The following is a 12,368-nucleotide window of genomic DNA, read 5'->3' as shown; positions in this document are numbered from 1 at the left end:
ACTAAAGTAATAAGAACGTCACTGTTTGTATTTGCATTCCAGTAATTCTTTGTTATATGGCTCCTGTTTCTGAAATGCAATTGATAAACACATTTTTGTGGTCAGGGAGGATAATAATCTTCACACACAGTACAATGACGAATGTACTGATATTAAATATGTTATACATGGTTTTAGGTTACTAACGTTTGGAGTTTGGAACGTAAATTGGCCCCTTTGAAACCTGACAAGGGAAGAGCGCCTACATTTAGAGGCCTAAAAAGCAGAGAGCCACAGATGTGGTGGAGGAATAAAAAAAAGTTAGGAGCTTAGCACTGATTTCAGCACTAGGCACCTAAGCTGCAGTAAACTGGCATGTTACTGCACCCTTTTACTGCAAGTAGATTACCAGGGGATTTACTAAACTGTGGTACCTGAGTTCCGCACTTTAGCGAATCCCGCGGGAATGTTCCTCGTGCTGCCACAGCTGAGAAAGCCCATGTGTTCCCAGATGCAGCAACGCACGGGTGGCAGCCTCACATTCCAGGGCCACAATCTTTTAAAGGGGCCACAAATGCTAGCCAAAGCCCTCCCACCCCCCTAAAAAAAATAATTATCCTTGGCAGTCCATGGGGAAAGTGAGTGACCTCCCCTGCACCTCCACCCATCCCAACAAATACAGGTAAAACAAAAGACCCCCCATTTTCAAGCCTCATCCCGATCATGTAGCTCCACCCCCTTGCATGCACTGGAATTGTAACCAGACCTGCAAGTGTCCCCTGAAGTGGAGTAAGTGCTAATCCAGTTCATATATATATATATATAAAAAAAAAGAGATTGGGTTAGAAAATTTGCCAGCTGTGAAGAAGGAGCATACAGTTGACCAGACATGTTGGACTGGTGGCTAGCAGAGAAATCTGGTGAGAAACAAAGCAGTGTCATATGTTTAGAAAATGGGCAAGAAGAGAGGAACATTTTGTGCAAATGGCTTGGGCTAACCAGAGCCATAGAAAAGGAGGGGGGAGGGTTAAATGAAGGGAAACCGAGACATTGATGGGTAAAGATGAAGGGAGAGAGAATCCTGCATTCTTCTTGCGCCCCCCCTGGGCTGGGGCTGATTTTTTTGCCACTTTTGTCCACCAGTGATCTCAGCAATGTCAGTGCAGCAAGATAATTTTCACCTCCCTCCTGTTCATGGCTTCAGCAATGAGCTGCATCCCACCCTTAATCTAAGGGATCTATCTTTCTCTCACACAGCTGGTACCTGCTAATCCTGTCTCTCTGCAACACCAGTGTTACCAACACCTAGTTGAAGAAAGTCACTAGAGCCACTGTGAAAAGGTCTCCAGATTGGTTAAAATGTAGCAAGAAACATGATGCTGCATGGTGGTAACAGCATAGGTAGGAACATTTGAGTTCTGGTCGCCCTAAGCTTGGTGGAGATTGGCAGGAGTGTGTCATATTCACACACTCTCTCAGACACACACACACACAGTCTCTCTCTTTCATGCTTACTCAGCAAATGCTCCCCTCCCCAGCAGTGGGCAGGCATCATCATGCACAATTCTTGCACTTGCTGCCAGCCCTTCACCAGCTTCTAACGGTTGACCTGCTGACCCCTCACATAGAAGTCTCACCACAGAAAATATTTTGAAGTCAAAATGATCAGATGCTTTCGTACTGACAAAAAAGGACTCAATAAAGACCTAGGTTCCTTATCACATTATGAGCCATAAAATTATAATTAAGGCTTATGATCCTAGGGTTTAATAAAATGCAAATATAGGGTTTATTTTTTAGGAAATTAGGGGGTTTTGGTGGTGTGGTAACTTGAGCAGTAGTGGCTTGGGGACAGCCAGATTGAAAACAGGAGACAGACTTTGGCTGTTCCTTAAGTGCAGTTTATTTACAGTGAAAACAAAGGAACATGCAATGCACAGCCAAACAAAACAACTTAGGTAGCTCACCTTGGTTTCAGGTATCTCACAAATAACAAATGATAGTGTAAAGCATAACAATCACTTGTAGGCAACTCACCTTGACTTCAGGTATCTCACAAACTTAAACCTAGCAGACGTTAACAATTGTCACTCTCAAACCTTAAACGTAGCATGCTTCTCATTCGGTGGGACTATCTCTTTTCCTCAGGGCCTCATTAACCCTTCTAGGTCCTAAGGTCATATACTCTGGTGAAGGTTTCCTCCTGTTACCCAGGATTCCCTGTGGGTCTCAACCTTAAGGAAGACTGGATAAGACAGCTATGCCGTCCTTTAAGATAGTCTGAAGGAGTTTTCTGGACAATCCCTCACATACCCTCCCCCTCAGCTCAGCCTTGCCGGGATGAGCATCTCCTGTAGAAGGGACACCTCTCTTGACAGGAAATCCACATTGGAATTCTCCCTTCATGCCCTGAGTCACATGAAGGGCTGTAGGGCCAGAAACCATCTCATCACTCTTGTGTTGGAGTATTTGTTCCTATTTATCCCAAAGAGTGATTGGTGGTCTGTTATAAGCATGAACTGCCATCCTAACAGGTAATAGCACAAGGCCTATAAGGCCCACTTGACTGCCAAGTCCTCCTTCTCATGTGGCATCAGCTTTCAGTTAATGTATGCCATAAAATGTTTTTGGCCATCCTTCTCCTGGACTAAGATGGTTCCCAAACTGAATTATGAGGCATTGGTATGCACCGTGAAGGGTTCTGTGTTCTGTGAAGTCCAGGCTTATCAGGACTGGTTCAGAGCATATCACTTCTTTCAGGACCATGAAGGCCTTCTCTTCCTCCTCTGACCACTGCACCTTCTCTGGGGCTTTCTTTATCAACAGTAGTTCGGAATAAACATTCTGTGGTATTCCATAAGGCCTAGGAATGCTTTAACTTCCTGGCCTGTGGATGGACCTTGCCCTACCCCAGGGTGCAGCCAAGATACTGGACTTCTTGCCCTCCCAGCAAGCACTTTTTAGGGTTAGCTGTTAGCCCCACTTTCTTCAGACAAGTTAGCATGGCCTAGAGTTGGCTAAGATGTGTCTTCTAATCAGAGTTGTAGACCACGATGTCATCAATGTAGGTGGCTGTGAATCCTTGATGTGTTCAAAACAGGTGGTTGACCAATCGTTGGATCATTGCGGGGGCACCATGAAGGCCAAAAGGGAGTACAGTGAACTGAAAAAATCCACTGGGTGTAGAGAATGCAGTCTTCTCTTTTGCTGAGGGCATGACAGGCACTTGCTAATACCCTTTTGTAAGACTGAGGATAGAGATGAACTGGGCTGATTCCATACGCTCAATCAGTTCAATGACTCATGGTATCGGATAGGTGTCATGTTTTGAAACCTTGTTGACCTTTTTAAAGTTGATACAGAACCTAATGGCGCCATCTGGCTTCAGCACCAATAGTGGGTGAGGACCAATCACTGTTCAACCCCTCTATTAGCTCAAGCTGGAGCATCTCTTTCACTTCTATCTTGACATGGTGCATGACCTTGGGAATCTGATAGGGTTGTTGTCGTACTAAAACTCCAGGAGATGTAATGATGTCATGTTGCAACAGGTAGGTATGACCAGGCAGGTTCAAGAAGATCATCTTGTTTTTCTCTACCAGATGCTTTAAGTCAGCTGTTTGTGTAATGGACAGCTGCTCTTCAAAAGAAACCTGGGTTTGGTCCACTAGGTTCTGCCCAGAGTTCACTTCATCTTTCCAGGTTTCATGGGCTATGTCCAAGATTCATTCATCTTGGTCTCCTTCCATACAGTAATTGAAATGATGAAAATCCCATTGAGCTCTGTGTTACTTTGTGGATTGTAAACAGCACATAGGGTAGTAATGTCTCCCAGTTCTTACCATCTTCTTCCACAAATTTTCTCAACATTTGTTTGAGCGTTTGAATGAAGCACTCAACCAGGCCATTGGTCTGTGGGTGATACACCAAGGACTGCAGAATTTTTACCTTGAGCAAGGTGCAGAGTTGTTTCATGACCTTGGAGATGAAAGGAATTCGCTGATCCATCAGCATCTCTTGGGCAGCCCATTAGGGTGATTATCACCATCAGGGTCTTCTTATTCCATAGTGGTGCCACCTCCAAATATCTGGTGGCATAGATCAGTATGATGAGATTGTATTTATTTCCTCGAGTCGATCTCTCTAGTGGCCCCACAAGATCCATGCCCACTCTTTCAAAAGGGGTCTCGATTACAGGTGTGACTGGACCCCCCAGTCTGTCATCATATGCCTTAATTCCATTTCCCTTTTTCTATAACATCTTGAACTCTCCACCCCCTCTTGCCCTCCTCCCACCTAGGAGAACAGGGATTGGTTACTCATGCCCTTTATAACCAGCCATTTTGTGTTTTAAGGTGTGGCTAGTTTCATTTTAGAGCAGACACCAGAGAAGCAAAATGAGGGATTTTTTTTTCCTCCATGCTGAGGCTTCCTGCCTCATCAGGTTTCCCTTTTTTTTGGAGGGCATTGACATCTGTGCACAACCTGCCAGAAAATCCCTAAGTATGTATTTCAGTCAGAGATTTTTGCCAGATTTCCCTTTGGGGCAAAAGGGATCTCTGTCCAGAGGTCTGAAGATCCATGAGCACCACTCTACTCCCTAAGTGGGCAAGACCAATGACAGATCTTTGTGAGTGAGATTTTTGATGGACAAAATGTATCCTGTTTTCAAGAAGAAAAATATACATTTTGTTGTGAAGAGATTTTAAGCCACCCTTCTTCATTCACTAGGAGCCAGGCTGGATAGCAGGTTCCCACCCAAAGACTTTTCAACCCGAGGAGTCACCCTTTCAGGGCAGCTCAATAGAGTCAAGGAAGAGTGAGGAGACCCCCATCAGGATCTCAAGTAATTTGGACCAGGATCCCGGTTAAGCTTCTGGGAGAGCTTTAGTGCACAATTTACAACACCATGGAAAGATCATCCAGTGTGCTGAAAGAAAAGGACACCTACCCACAGTGAAACACTCTCTGTAAAGACATCATCTGTAACTGCACAAGTATTTAAAGATGGACTTTTATTTGCCTTAAACCAATCTGTAAATTGTTAATTAACACCCAGCACCTGGTCCTGTTTGGTTATTCACAGCATCCCTCTCCAGAGGATGCCACAGCTACAAATACAAGGGTCACACTAAAGTTTCTTTCATTGTCTGGACCTTAGACAAGAGTCTCACCCCAAAGAAAGGATTCTCCCCCCCCCCCCCCCCCCCCCCAGGGATCAAGATTCGATATGGGAAGGAGTCAGCTAGCCAGAGCAGCCCAGAGGTTCTAAATGTGATTGTGTGCCCTTGGGACTGAACACCCCAGATAAGGGTTACATAGGCATTGGTATGAGAGTTGCCACTCCTACGCCAGCAGGCTTTGTGAACTGGCAGGTAGTGCAGGACCAGCAATACAGCTAGACCTGTTTATGAATTCCCAGCCAATAGAATTGTGCAGTATCTTTTCCCAGGTCTTTTTTTCCCCCAAGGTGACTCCCTAGAAGTTGACAGTGTGCTAACTTGATGACTGATGAAAATAGGGTTTGGGAACAAGGAGTTGTTCTATCACTTCTCCTTCCACACTCGCCTTTGTGACTCTGTAAAGTAAATCCCCTTTTATCACAAAATAGAGAGGAACAGGGTCTGTAAGCTGTGCTCCAGGGACTACCTTTGCATCCACCCATTGTAAATTCTCTTGAACCCACTTAAAGGATTCATCCTCTCTTTGAACCCACTTAAAGTTTCCTGGATCACCCCATGGTTTCCACTTTAAGGGGCCAGGTAGGACATTCTGGGTGGGTGGTTGTTCTTGTTATGGGTGAGTGTATTTTGAGTGCTGTGGGAGATGACCATGCCCACGGGGAGGAGCCCTGTGAGGAGCCACAGCACTGGGCTAGACTCATAATGCACAAAACATGGTTAGTTCTTTTATTAAACAGCTTGAAGAGAACCACCAGAGGTGGCAGTAGTGAGGCAGTCTGGTAGTTGCAGTCTTAGGGACCTCGGCAGAGGGAGCCCTTCTCTCCTTGATGATGATAGGAGGTTCCGCAGCAGGTTTCCCAGCTAGGAGATACTGTGGATGAGATAAATTGAGAGTTAGAGTACTCACTAGGTGTTTGCTGTTGGTATGCGATTCCATCAGGTATGTTGATGAAGGTATAGGCACCGGGGCAGGGAGAGCAGGCCCTTGAGGAGCGAGTGCCTGTTCCCTGTAAGGCACCTGAAATAAAGCAGAGGGCCCCCAAGGAGCGGGTACCCAGGTTAGCAGTTATCCCGAAGGGCAGTGAGAGAGCTTCCAGCGGCAGCACGGAAGCGGCAGAGTAGCGTAGACAAGAACGAATTTGAGTCCTTGCTAACTCAATGAGCTAGCAAACTAGTGAAGGTAATATACCCGGATGGCGTGATGTCAGCATGAGGGAACACCCTCGATGTTCGCGCCAAGGGTGGCATAAAGACGTGGGGTACACACGCGCACACACCCTAGTAGGTACCTGGGAGGAGCAATGGCGGAAGGCTGCACCATAGCCGTTCCAGGGACGCCAGAGAGGTCAGCTTGTAGATGCTGTGGTAGCAATCATTCCTAGGTAAGCAGGAGGAGCCATGAATAAGGTGAGGCAAACGGGGCGAAGCCGTCTAGCACCGATGGACGCAACAGTTCTCTCTCCCACTCCGAGCCCTCCTCCCCAGCTGCCTCTAGATTAGCAGTGTATGTGTATTTGTCCTGTAGGCATTGCCTCTGGGACTTGGGAGTTAGAGTCTTTCTGAAAAAGATCATGGTCATCCAATGGAAAGAGTTCTGGAAACTCCAATTCTTCCTGGTTGTAGCTGGATGAACTTTTTGTAATCTACTTCCAGAGACACCGTAACTTTGGGCAGTCCTGTCCAATGATCACGGAGTAGGGTAGCCAAGGAGGTACTCCCATCTCAACCATATTTTGGCTGACCAGGGTCTTCATGGGGGTCCCCATGAATGCATGCTAGGGTCACCACCTTGTCATAGTCAATTTGGACTCACTTTTGGAGTTTTCACACTCCAAGAGTCCACTAAGATTTGTGTTGGAACGTCATCTAGCTCAACCAAGATCACAAAAGTAGAAGCTCCCTGGCTGGAGACATCCATGAAGTTACAAAAGTGTGGGATCACAGCATTAATGTCCATCGGCTCCTGTCCTCTACATGGACAGTCTCAGGAAAAATTATCTCTTTTTCCACAGTTGTAACATGGTGACCCGGTGGAGGGTTTAGCTTGACGTGTAAAGTCCAGCCGGATCTGCACTACTGGTTGTCTGGGCCTCTGGTTCTTAGAACTTTGTTGATCTCTCCCTGGGTTAGGTGGTGTCTCTGGGAACCTTGGTGCCTCTGGCATGGTCTGGGCCTGCCACTTCTAGGGCCTTCTCCAGCGTAAGGTGCAGGTGTCGGCAAACCCACTGTTGCATTGGCCATTCTAGGCTGTTCTGGAATTGTTCCAGTAAAGCCATTTTGGCTACCTCCACCCCAGTCTTCCCTTTCAGGTGCAGCCACTTCCAAGTGATGTCTTTCACTCTGTGGAAGAGGTTCCTAGGGTTTTCACCAGCCTGAAGAATTCCCCACCAAAACTGCTGTCAATAGGCTTCCGGGGTGAGTCCCACTCGCTTGAGATTGGATGCCTTGACTTCCTGGTAGGTGGCCCTCCCTTCTGGGTAAGCTGTTGGTAGGTAGCTTGACTAGCCCCATTGAGTAGATTCCTCAGATAGGTAGCCCATCTGTTCTCTAGCCAGCCTGCCAGTCGTGTTGTGCGCTCAAAGGTTTTCAACAACCCATCTGGGTCTTCTCCAGGGGTCATTTTAAGGAGTGTCAGTGGCACTAAGGGTGGATCGGTTATGGCGATTTGCACAGCTTGGGCAATCTACATTAGCACTGTTTGCTGCTGCACCGCCTGCTTGCACAATGCCTGCTGTTGATCAATTTGTGTTTGTAGGACAGTTTGTAATTTTGCTGCCCTATAGCAAGGACCTGGATCACCTGTTCCATTTTTTCTGCTAAGCGAGTTGCCTCCACACAATGTACCTCCCCAGGAATAGGAGAGCAGAATAAAACAAAAAACAACCTGCTGGCCTGTCCAGTCCTTATTGACTGCTTGACACCTGACCATACAGGCAGAGATAGCCTCCTTGGCCTGAGGTGCAAAAGCTAGGTGAGTGGAACTGGGAGGCCCCAGGAAAAAGAAAAAAAAACTCTGCATGGAATCCCATCTCTGTCACCATATGTGTTAACTCGAGCGGTAGCAGCTTGGGGGCAGCCAGGGGAAAATAGGCAAGAAATTCTGGCTATTCTTTGTGTAGTTTATATACAGTGAAAACAAAGGAAAGTGCATTGCACAGCCAAACAAAACAACTTACAGTTATCTCACAAACTTAAACCTAGGAAGTCTTAACAATTGCCATTCTCAAACCTTAAATGTAGCAGGTCTTCTCATACGGTGGGACTCTCTTTCTTCCCCAGGGCCCGTTTAATCCTTCTAGGCTCTGGGGTCTTATACTCTGGTGAAGGGCTCCTCCCTTCACCCAGGATTCCCTGTGGGTCTCAACCTTAAGGAGGACCAGGCGAGACTACCTTTAAGGTAGTCTGAGGGAGTTTTCTGTACACTCCCTCACAGGTGGGTACCAAAAATAGGGGTTTTGTTGGTGTTTTTGCAGCACAAATTAAATTGTGGCACATTTTTAGATGGATTCAGTTTAATAAGACATAAATCGATCTATCTTAAAGAGGCCAATATTCAATAAACTGTTTAATGGATGTTATCCGGCTTAGGTTAGCTGGATAACTTATCCCATATATGGCCATTTAGGTTTCTTGACAGCTAGTCAGGACACCACTGTTGCCCTGTACCACCACAGGAAATATTACCAGATTTCCATCCAGCCACTCTTGAAGAGCTCAGGCAGATGTCGTTAATCGTAAAGGCAGAAGGCAATGCTATTAATTTAACCATCGAATCAGGAGCTATCTTATTCTTACTGCTCACTCTTTCCTGTGGTCCCATTTCATAGATGCTGCTGAAATTGAGAGTGCTAGCCCCCATCCATGGACTCACTGAGTGCCAGATTCTTGCTTCTTGTGCCCACATCCATGGACTCACTGAGTGCCAGATTCCCCACATCCATGGACTCACTGAGTCCCCACATCCATGGACTCACTGAGTGCCAGATTCTTGCTTCTTGTGCCCACATCCATGGACTCACTGAGTGCCAGATTCCCCACATCCATGGACTCACTGAGTGCCAGATTCCCCACATCCATGGACTCACTGAGTGCCAGATTCTTGCTTCTTGTGCCTTTCTTCTCCTGCACTCAGGGGCCGATACAATATAGTAGGCTCAGCCTAGTGCTCAGCTTGACGCACGGTTGGTGGTGGGTTTTTGATCACTAGAACAACTCCCAATATGTGCTAATCCCATCCAAAACACGCGTTCAGACAAGCACGTAGCTAATAGCGCTCGTCACAAGTAAACGCCATACAGATGAGGCTATTACCTCTGATGCAGAACATCGCCGTACACCCGATGTGCACTTTTTGACACAGAACATTTTCTGCCTGCCCTGGAGCAGGCATACACTCTTGCCGCACATCAAGGGCTCAACTTAAGAACAAAAGTACTGCTTTTCTGTGGTTCCTCCTACTTAGTACTGTCGCGATACTAAGTAGGAAGAACCGCAGAAAGCAGCACCATGCAAAATTAAAAAGTTTTGCCTGAAAAAAAAATGTCTGTGCCCACAATATACAGGCACAATATACACGTCCCAATCTGTGTATATTGTGCCTGTATATTGTGCCGGTCAGTTAGCTGCTGCAGGATAAAATGGACGCTTGTATTATCTGTTTACCTAACCAGACATAGCCACGTCTCCTGGATGCCCAATGCCAAGGACGCACTAGGGATGCACAGTTTCCCCTAGTGCGTTCTTTTCAATGTGGAAGCTCATTAGCATATTGCATTGCGCGCCCCGGAGAGGTGGAAGGTGCGCATTAGGGAAACACAGGCGTTCAATATGAGCGCCCATTTTTAGCGCATTTATATTGCATCGGCCTGTCAGTGCCATCCTTCCTCTCCCATTGCACTCAAGCCTGGCACAGTCAGCAATTTGTCCTGGCTCGTCCCTCCCCTCCCTTCCTGTGACTAAACTTGCTTTCAAGTTCATTGTCTACGGCGTTTTCCCATTGGCTTTGTCCCAATCCCTGGCCACTCCCATGCATGATTGGTCAATGAGATTAAATGCAACATCAAAAGGAAGCAAAAAGGGGGGGGGGGGGGGGGAGGGGCGGCCTGCATAAGCAAACCCATCAACAATCAACACAGTTTCCAGCCCCCTCCCATTCCAGGGGCTGTTTTAGTTCTCAGCTTCTTACTACAGAGGAACCTGAGGTCCAAAACTCCACAAGCACTCTCCACACAGGAAACGGTGCCATTTTAGTCACTGGGCGGCAAGCGGGAGTTAAAGGAAGTCCTGTCCTTCCTTCTCTGCTGTAGGTGGATGGCTAGCCTAGTGGTTAGTGCAGTAGAATATATGAACCCAGAGAAACCAGTATTCAAATCCCGCTGTTGCTCCTTGTGACCTTAGGCAAGACACATTACCTTCTGTTGCCTCAGGTACAAACATAACAGTTCATTTTCAAAATGAGTTATAAAGCTGCTATTGTAGCAATTTTCAAAAGCTATTTACCTGTATAAAGTGCACTTAGATGGGTAAATTATGTTCACAATTTAATGGCGTATATTATTGTAGCAATTTTCAAAGGCCTCTTTCATGGGTAAAATGAATGTACAGGCGTAAAACCCAGTTTTAAGCATGTAAATGTTTTTTTAAAATCAGGTGCTTAGATTGTAAGCCTCTGGGAATAGGGTACCTACAGTACCTGGATGTAATCCTCTTTGAAGTGCCAAAAAGCAGAATATATATTTAACAAACATTTGCAATATCCGTTAGGCTGGAACAGAATAACTCTCCAGGGTCTGGCTGTTTGTGTCCTGAATGTCAACACATTAATGAAAGTAGAATAGGCAATCAGCACATAAAAAGCTCCATTTCCAGGCATCAGGTAATAGGGGCCAGCAAGTTAGTGCCCTGGTCACATTGCTTAGCCCAGTTATTGCAATGAGAGTCCTTGGCCAAGGGCCATGCATCAGATTCCTGGAATTACGAGCTCCATAACCGGCCACTAGGTATAACCATTGAGTGACACCTAGGTCTCTCCCCCCCCCCCCCCCCCCCCCAGGATCTGTGACTACTCCCTCCACAGCATCCCCAGCCCTGGCCCCACCTGGTGAGCAGAAATCAAACTCAGGTCCTCCCTATGGCAGTGCACAACATTGCTGCCACTGAGCCAGCTAAGGCCCTTGTAAACTTCATTATCCAGATTTGTTTCTTAAGCGAGAAGCATAAGATATTTTATCAGCTGAAATGATGAAAGGTATAGTGAAAACACTGACAGGATACCAGGGGGTCAAGTTTACAGTTTTCTCACAGGGCTTCAGTTTCTATGCTATATCTCCCAAGAAATCTTGGGCATTCCTTTTCCATCATTTCCCTCATGATGTATCGGATGATGAGGAAAATGAAAAATGTGTTTCGAGAGCTGTGAAGGACTCTTGATGAATGTGAAGCTTTCCACTGCCTCAGAACTGTGTGGGCTTATTTACAAGATTTGTAAAGACCCACAGTGAGGATTTAGCAAATGCTATTAAAAAATAAAAATAAAAAATCATAAAGTGGCTGATTTCAGATGGATGCGAACAAATATTGGAAATATGGCCAACATTTTGAGGTTTTGAGAGGGTCGTTGCAACGACCTGTTTTCAGCAAATCTGGGCCATTTTTATGTGAGGTTTAATTCTGTCAACAAGTCAAGCTGAGAGATGTTGGCAGCTGCAGTGTCTGCTTCAAGTTATCACGGCGACAATAGTATAGGCTCTGCCTGGTGCAAATATTGAGGTTGATGTACTGAGCCACAAATGGCTTTGCAAAGGGTGTTTAGGGGTGAGAGAATTATCAGATGGACAGAATGAAGTGTCTCTCACCGAGACTTGCTTTCACATCATGACCCCGTTCCATAATATCTAGACTGAATCTCAGCCAAGCAACTACTACTATTGAAGTATGATAGTAAGCAAAAAAGAAGACTACTTACTGGCTGCACGTAGCCCAAGATAGCAAGGTGCCCATCCTTAATCTAAGCACTAGGACTAATGAAGGTGGTCGCAATATAGTGCTGAATCTTCAGGTTCAGGTGAACATAAAAGCACTGGGGCAGCTACAGACTATGGCGAAGTTTTTCATGGCTCCGCTGCAGCTGCTGACAAACCACAGACGCTAATGAAAAAATTAATCTACTACCTAGGTGAGGATAAAAAGGAGATGATGTACTGCTAT

General features: G+C 46.1%; 1 protein-coding gene across 1 annotated transcript in view; it reads left to right on the top strand.

Annotated features, from left to right (window-relative positions):
* The window catches only part of ANO4 (anoctamin 4), a 339,950-nt gene that overhangs the window by 288,067 nt on the left and 39,515 nt on the right, over positions 1-12,368 (top strand). The gene's annotated exons all lie outside the window — the stretch shown is intronic.

This window comes from Rhinatrema bivittatum, chromosome 4 (genome assembly GCF_901001135.1).
Source record: "Rhinatrema bivittatum chromosome 4, aRhiBiv1.1, whole genome shotgun sequence".
Lineage (NCBI taxonomy): Eukaryota > Metazoa > Chordata > Amphibia > Gymnophiona > Rhinatrematidae > Rhinatrema > Rhinatrema bivittatum.
This window is presented reverse-complemented; position numbering and strand designations above follow the sequence as displayed.